This window comes from Helianthus annuus, chromosome 4, assembly GCF_002127325.2.
Source record: "Helianthus annuus cultivar XRQ/B chromosome 4, HanXRQr2.0-SUNRISE, whole genome shotgun sequence".
Taxonomy (NCBI): domain Eukaryota; kingdom Viridiplantae; phylum Streptophyta; class Magnoliopsida; order Asterales; family Asteraceae; genus Helianthus; species Helianthus annuus.
Window position 1 is genome coordinate 176,829,779 of NC_035436.2, and position 8,708 is coordinate 176,838,486.

Consider the following 8,708-nt stretch of genomic DNA (forward strand, 5'->3'; position numbering starts at 1 on the left):
GAGATGCCCACTGATCTTTGTATATTCCCAAGATGTCCACCAAAGTCTACATTCAAGCCCCATTAGTCACGTGCCCACTAATGTGAATTATATATTAGTTCCTTTTTTCAACAGGCTACATGTGCGTCCAAGAGATCCCATCCCTGAAGTCAGCTTCCAGGTCCAAGACGAAGCCCACATGTCTAGAAGATGCCGGCTACCCACTAATGTTCTCTCTCTCCCGTGAATCCAAGATGTCACATGAAATAATGATATTGTTGTTTGACTACTCTTTGGTGTTGGCGGCCCAGTTAAAAGAAAATATAAAGTCCAAAGTACCTTTATACATATGGCGGCCCAATTCCTGTGATGATATATTGTGGATGTCTTTTGTTCACGTGACTATTGTTGCCTTTTTGTCCAGCATGTGCCGCCCACTTCCTTGTAGATGATGGAAATTATCTTCCAAATAAGAATTGATGTACTTCATGAATCACCTATTCTCTCACAAGTCTGCTTGCGTGCGTCCATCTCCTCACGTGATGCTTGTGATAATATTTTAGAAAACAAAAGGCCCTAGATATGTGTGTAGCCCAATGATGATGTTCCTTAGTTAATCGGCCCACTATATCTCCTGTTGACTTCGTTTGCCTTGATGATGTATGGCTGCCTTTTGTAAGCAACCGTAGCCTACGGTTATGGTTTTAATATTCTGCTCATTCTGTTTTCTGGCATTACTCCACCGTAGGCTATGGTTTGAATACCGTAGCTTACGGTCGCTATCCTTGGTCCCTTGTAAATACATATCAACTTTCAATATTCCATGTTTCTTGTTCTCTTGAGCTATCTTTTGACCCGCACAACTCCCGTTTAACTTGATATCTTTCTCATAATCCTCCGTGCTTGTCCGTTTCATCATTGAACTCTCTAACTTCGCCGATTTAACCCGATTAACCTGTAACACCACAAACACTCGTAGATATCACATTCGACACGTATAATCAAGTTTACGACAATAAAACACTTGTTATAATACACTTTAGCACTCGGTTTTCACACACTCCATCACATCCCCACACTTATCATTGATTGTCCTCAAGCAACCATCATACACATTACTCACCTTATTAACAAATCACCATTGCATCCCTTACCGAATTAGCAATTTAAGATCCCAAGTCATACCCGTCCCATAGACTGACACAATCGAGATTGACAATCTGACAAATAAATGATACACGTTTAAAACAATTTAAGACTTGCCTAACTAAAACTAACATGCTTATATTACTACACACATGCCACATGCCCCTCATAATAATCACTCCTCTCGGTTTAATCAAGACTAGCGTGTAATGTGCTAGTATATATGTCGCTCAGAACCAAATATGCTACCTTGCAATCATAAGCTTGTATAGCAATCATACCTCCACTGTATCAAGTAACGTAGCACATATTAAAAGGACTTTGGGTTTTGGGTTTAGGGTAAAGGTAAGGAAATATTTTTGGCTTTTTATATTTAATGGCGAACAAAAACGAATATACCAAACCATGACAACTTTATTCACAATACTACTAACACATAGGTTATTTTCGACCCATTTATTCAACACGAACATAATAATACTTTTTGTTTTTGTTTTTCTTTATTTTTTCTCTTTTTTTTCTTTTCATTTTTTTTTCAACAGATATCTAATACACAATTGTCATTCATGGTTGGTAGGCAAACGTCAAACAAGGTGTAACAAACGAAGGGTAGAAGGCTCAACATGGTTAACTAAGGTGGGTGGATAAACAATTAACATATAGAACAATGAATGAATCCTAATGCCTTAATCATCTATGTGCGTACGCTAAACCACAGTCTCGGCACGTATCAAACCACACAAGTTCTAACACAAAGCAACATATGGCCTACACTCAGCAATTGAACCATTATTGCAATTCAACTATCACTAAGTAGGCTCAAATATCTCACCGAACAAAAGGAAACTAGGTTGCCGACACGTAGCATGTGTAATTCCTAAAGCATGTTACCCCTAGTTAGGCATCTCTTCTCAACTATTTTCTAAAAACATGTCATAAATACTCTCATGAAACTTAAAGGGACAACAATGACTAGGGATCTAAGTTAGTTTAATATCAGTAGGAACCCTTTAGCAATTGAAAATGTCGGTTTTCATGTAGTTCAAGCATACTTGAGAAACAAAGTTTTCAAAATTTTTCAATTTTTAGCACAATTTCAACCCTTTCAAGCACTTAAGATCAACAATCCTACCAACCCTCTCTCAAGTTACCGCATCCCCACACTTGGGATACATTGTCCCCAATGTATGGTGCAATTTATAATCTAAACTCGAGAGATACCACCTACAAACCATGAACGGCTAATACCTAGACAACTCAACACAAAGAAACCACTCCCGACACAAAAATTTCACACCACCAAGTACATGAAAACAAATAAAACACAAGATAGATAAACACATGCACCTGATCAGAAAACAAGTGAGTGTTTATGGCGGTGTAACTGCTGCGATCTAACCGGAACATACGCCCTTCATGGATTCTTTGAGATCTCATCAGGGATGTTGCCAAACATCCCCACACTTGATTCCTTGCATCCGTGAAGATGGAACGTAGAAACCTGTCAAAACACAAACACACCAAAACGAAACCAAACAAAGTACAATACTCTACATCCTCGGGCTGCCTCCCGAGAGCGCTAAGTTTAAAGGTCTTCAGCCAGACCTTACCTGATTAAGCTCATGGTGGCTCAAATGACATCTCTCGTGCAAAGAACACTTGCGCTGGTGGATGGTTAGTATCCCACTGCCATCCATCACTCCATATGGCATCCAAATGATCCGGGCTATCGAAATCTATCGACTGTAAGAATTCACCCTTACTTTTCCTTGTGGGCTTCTTCTTTTCCTTCAACTGTGAGACCTCACCCATATTCACCTCAAGTGGTCTTTTCTTGGATTTGGTTGCATCCTTTGATGACTCCTTTTCTAACTTGACTGATCTCTTTTTGTTTCTCATCTTGAGCCACCACGGTGATTTGACCACTTTATCCTTCACGACCTTTTCATCCTTCGACCTGTCAATCATAGCAACACTCTCTTTTGGGCCATCCTCATTAATTGGAGGATGACACTTATTAGCAATATTAGAATAAGCATAAGTGTGAGACATAAAGTTTAAGGAAAACTTACGTGACCCGAAGACCATATTCAAAGTATTAGCATTGCAATCAATGGTAGCCTTCGCGGTTTTCAAGAATGGTCGGCCTAAAATAATCGGTGGTTGTCCTTCAACATTGGATGACGTGTGGTCCACAACTAGGAAATCTTCGGGGTAATAACAATCCCCTACTCTTACAGCAATTCCTCTCAACATCCCCCTAGATGGTTTCCTTGACCCGTCTGCAAGCACAACAGTGGTGTCCACCTTTTCAAGCTCACCAAGATCATATTCATCAAACACTCGACCCGCCAATATGCTTATGCTTGCCCCATGATCCACCAATGCCCTCTTAGTCTTGAACTCACCCAACTGGACTGGGATCATAGGCACATTCTCCTCTTCATCTTCAACACTTGCAACCAAACGGATTGCACCAATGGTCATATTTAAACGGATGAGTGAATCATTATCATCAACTATTACCCGTGCAGGAGTTCCTGCCTCTACATCTGATTCTTCAATACAAACCTCATCTTGGGACTCCGCGATTGACTCAGATATTCGAGATTGTGAGTCCACTTGATTGTCGCTTCCTAACCTCTCGGACTCTCTTTTAACCCGCTCATTGCATAGTGCATTTATGAATTCACCTAGCTTGACTACGTCTTTATAAATCTGATATATATCAGGGATGTCTTGGGCGTAACCTGATGAGTCATATAATTCTGATTTTCCATTACAACCCCAATCTGGCTTGTACCGGTGACCATCATCCATCTCATAACCACTGTTCTCCCAATTTGGATCATGATGGTAATCCATATCATTGATCTCTTCTTGATATCTGTTTTGATAAGGATAACCCTGGTAACCCGCATATTCTTGTCTTTTCATGCGTTGGGACCATACCCACTCATCAAATTCAGCCTTACTCTCGAACATTGGGCATATGAATGCCCAATGTCCTTGGCACCCACACCTTGTGCATGTAACATATTCTTTATATTCCCAGCTCATATTTCCTGCACAAGTAGCAAACGAAAAGCAGTACCGAACAAAAAGAAAACAAAGACAAAAGTGAAAGGAAAAAAAAATCTAACTAATTAGAAAGGGCAAATACTTTTTGGATATTTTTTTTTGATTTTTTGAATTTTTTTTAAATCTATTTTACTAAAAACTTAACACTAAACACTTTGCGCACGCCTCCCCGGCAACGGCGCCATTTTTATGTCTGTCGTTAGTGACATGCAAAAACCGAAATAAACTAGTAGCTAGAGTAAGTCGGATATCGAACCAGAGGAGGATTGTGGAAAGTGTTATGAGGCTAAGTATTAATTAACTACTACTAAATTGAAAACTCAGTTTGATTGATTGTGAGAATTATCTAAATTAACGAATAAAAATTGTAGTTTAAAACAATGATGAGAAAAGGTGATCACTCCAGGATTCAGATTGTGTGATTAACTAATAACTTAGCTGATTGTCATATTGGATACTATTGGTTAAACGATATAATTATCAACTATTCATGCAATGAATAATTATTCAACCAACAAAGTATAATCGGATTTAAACGGATTTATGTCTCTGTCTAACACAGGATTCGTTTGTCGAACGAATTATAAAAACGCAAGTAAAGACCGTCTGTCACACGGTTACAATCCGAACTCAATACATAAAACAATAAACCAAATCAATAGTGTCTTACACAATCATTCACCCGAAGTGTCCACGAGAGATTTAGCCGCTCATCTCGGTTGAATGATCGCTTGATACCCGGTTGAAAAACTGCTCTCCTGCCGTCGAAGATGTTGATGTTATCGACCCCCTTTTTCCTTGATGTCTTGTGCCCCTCATAAAGTCCAAGCCGTCAAAAAGAGTCCATAAGCCCACTATGATGAGATGCCCACTGATCTTTGTATATTCCCAAGATGTCCACCAAAGTCTACATTCAAGCCCCATTAGTCACGTGCCCACTAATGTGAATTATATATTAGTTCCTTTTTTCAACAGGCTACATGTGCGTCCAAGAGATCCCATCCCTGAAGTCAGCTTCCAGGTCCAAGACGAAGCCCACATGTCTAGAAGATGCCGGCTACCCACTAATGTTCTCTCTCTCCCGTGAATCCAAGATGTCACATGAAATAATGATATTGTTGTTTGACTACTCTTTGGTGTTGGCGGCCCAGTTAAAAGAAAATATAAAGTCCAAAGTACCTTTATACATATGGCGGCCCAATTCCTGTGATGATATATTGTGGATGTCTTTTGTTCACGTGACTATTGTTGCCTTTTTGTCCAGCATGTGCCGCCCACTTCCTTGTAGATGATGGAAATTATCTTCCAAATAAGAATTGATGTACTTCATGAATCACCTATTCTCTCACAAGTCTGCTTGCGTGCGTCCATCTCCTCACGTGATGCTTGTGATAATATTTTAGAAAACAAAAGGCCCTAGATATGTGTGTAGCCCAATGATGATGTTCCTTAGTTAATCGGCCCACTATATCTCCTGTTGACTTCGTTTGCCTTGATGATGTATGGCTGCCTTTTGTAAGCAACCGTAGCCTACGGTTATGGTTTTAATATTCTGCTCATTCTGTTTTCTGGCATTACTCCACCGTAGGCTATGGTTTGAATACCGTAGCTTACGGTCGCTATCCTTGGTCCCTTGTAAATACATATCAACTTTCAATATTCCATGTTTCTTGTTCTCTTGAGCTATCTTTTGACCCGCACAACTCCCGTTTAACTTGATATCTTTCTCATAATTCTCCGTGCTTGTCCGTTTCATCATTGAACTCTCTAACTTCGCCGATTTAACCCGATTAACCTGTAACACCACAAACACTCGTAGATATCACATTCGACACGTATAATCAAGTTTACGACAATAAAACACTTGTTATAATACACTTTAGCACTAGGTTTTCACACCCTCCATCAAGCTCTGCAGAAGCTGAAAAACTAAGAAAATCCTAAATAAATTAAAAGAAAATAAAAAAAAATGATTAGGCCGTTGATTCCTAACTTTCTTAAAATCCTTGTGTCCCCGGCAATGGCGCCAAAAACTTGATGCGTGCTAGTGTGTATATGTTTTAGATATATATTTTAAGCCCTTTTCACACTTTTTAGCCAAGTTTTAAATTTATAAAACACGATATTTACTAACACTAAACACACATATGGGCAAGTGCACCCATCATGGACGTAGTACAGTGTTGGTAAGATACCGAGGTCGTCCAAGGACACAAGAGCTTTTAGTACCGGTTTATCCTCAACGTCTAATCAAATCAAAATGTTAGAAAAAGATTTTTAAACTAAGAAAATAAAACTAACTAAATGCTGAAAAATAAAATAAAAGTAAAAACAGATAGACAAGATGAATCACTTGGATCCGACTCGTGTATTAGTATAACCTTTGATTATTTTCGCACTTTTGCACTTGTTTAAGAGATTATCTTAGTTATTGTAGTAGGCCCCTCTTTTGAAGGCGACGTTACCCTCAACTCAGTAGTTTGAGTCAGCAAGGATACAATCCTAAAGGGTCGGATTATTGGAAGATAATTAATTAATTTATTAATGCATAATGTGGTAGGCCCCTCTTTTGAAGGTGACGTTACCCTCGACTAAGTAGTCTGAGTCAGCAAGGATACAGTCCTAAATAGCCGGGTTATAGTATTAATAGTAGTTAACTTATGAGGGGATCAAAGAGTTTGGACCCCCGCCATCCAATACCTTTGGGTATTGAAGGAGGTCCTACTAAATTTGAGCCAGGTCCCTTGCAGGACCTCTAAACGCTGAACAAGGGCAAGACCCTTACCAAACCGTTCCCTTAACCCCCGACCAGGTAGCCAACATACCTCCATATAGACCGTGGAGATATGAATGGTGAAATTCTTTTATTTTATATAGACAGTAAAATAATGCCAAGACACCACGGACAAACGATAAGGAAGAATCACCTTCAACATAAGCAACTAGTTATTAAAGTCATTAATACAAAACCAATTAAGAAGTGCAAAAGATTAAAAATAAAAAGTATTATACTAAACACTTGTCTTCACCAAGTGATGTAAGAGACTTAGGCAAACATGGCCTTGATTGTCAAGAACTCTTACGATCAATATTGGATCCCGAGACGACTCACACACTCTATGATGGACAATGGATGATGGTGTTGTGATGGTGGTGGGTGGTGGATGAAGTGTGAGAGAGGTGGTGTGCCAAGGGATGAGTTGCAATGAATCCAAGCACTCCTATTTATAGGCTGAACAGAGGCCTGGGCACGGCCCCGTGTCCGCTGGGCACGGCCCCGTGCCTGTCTGACACTATCTCTCTTCATTAATTGTAATTCACAATTATAATTAATGCGCCTGCAGTACTTTGGGCACGCCCCCGTGTTCACTGGGCACGGCCCCGTGGTGAGCAATAGAAGCTTCTACAGGTTTGTCTTTTCTGCTGCTTCTTGGGCACGGCCCCGTGTTCACTGAGCACGGGGCGTGTTCAGCCTGTTGTCTTCCTTGTTTTGCTTGGGAGGATGCTGTCGAGGGGTCGGGCAATCCACTTTTGTCCATTTTCTTGTATTTGTGTTAGATTTAGCTGTCTTTTTGCTTCTTTGTTACTTTGAGCTCATTTAATCCTGAAAATACAAAAGGAAGACAAAAACACACTTTTTCTAACATTAGTACTTAAAAAAGGTTAGTTTATACCTCATTTGATGTAATTTATATGTTGCATTTTACACACATCATGTTGTAACCCAAACGAGTCGTGCAGAGGAGTTTTAATCTATTTCAAAGGCGGAAACAGAGAAATAGACTTCGAAACAGCTTGCAAATCACTTTAAACTACTTTCTGATTGATTTAACACCGATTACAATCGCTGGAAAAATCGGCAGCACCTCGGTATCCAAATCATGAACTGTTACAACTGATTTCGCTTGAAGACATATATATAGACTTTTGATTCCGCTTGAAAGTGACAAGATGCATTTCAAGCGGAATTAACAATGATGATTTCGCTTGAAACTGCAAATGACCCATTCAAGCGGAATCAGCTCATTCAAGCGGAATCAGCTCATATTACACCTAAACCTTTTATTTTCTCAAACAACGTGTCCTGTTCTAACAATCTAGTACAAGACTCGATACAAGACGAAGTCGACAGATGTATGCACCAACAGACTCCCCCTCAGATGTTGACGAGTCTTAAGTGTCGAGTCTTCAACGTCTTCAGTCTTTATCAGTCTTCGGGCTTCTAGAATCTTGTCCTGGCTTTTGCCTTTCTCCAAATTCTTCTTTTTCTAGCAAACTTCCCCTTGAATTGTTCCGGGATTGAAAACCTGGCTCTCCTTTTGCTCAGGATCAGATCTCTTGATTCTTTAAGTTTATCAGTAGCATCAGTTCCAGTATCGTAACCTGGCCCTACCTGCACCGACTCTACCTCACAATAAATTTCACAATTTTAACAATTTAATATTAAGATGTATGCACCAACTCAGACTCTCCTTTTCAAAACAACCAGAATATCTGTGATC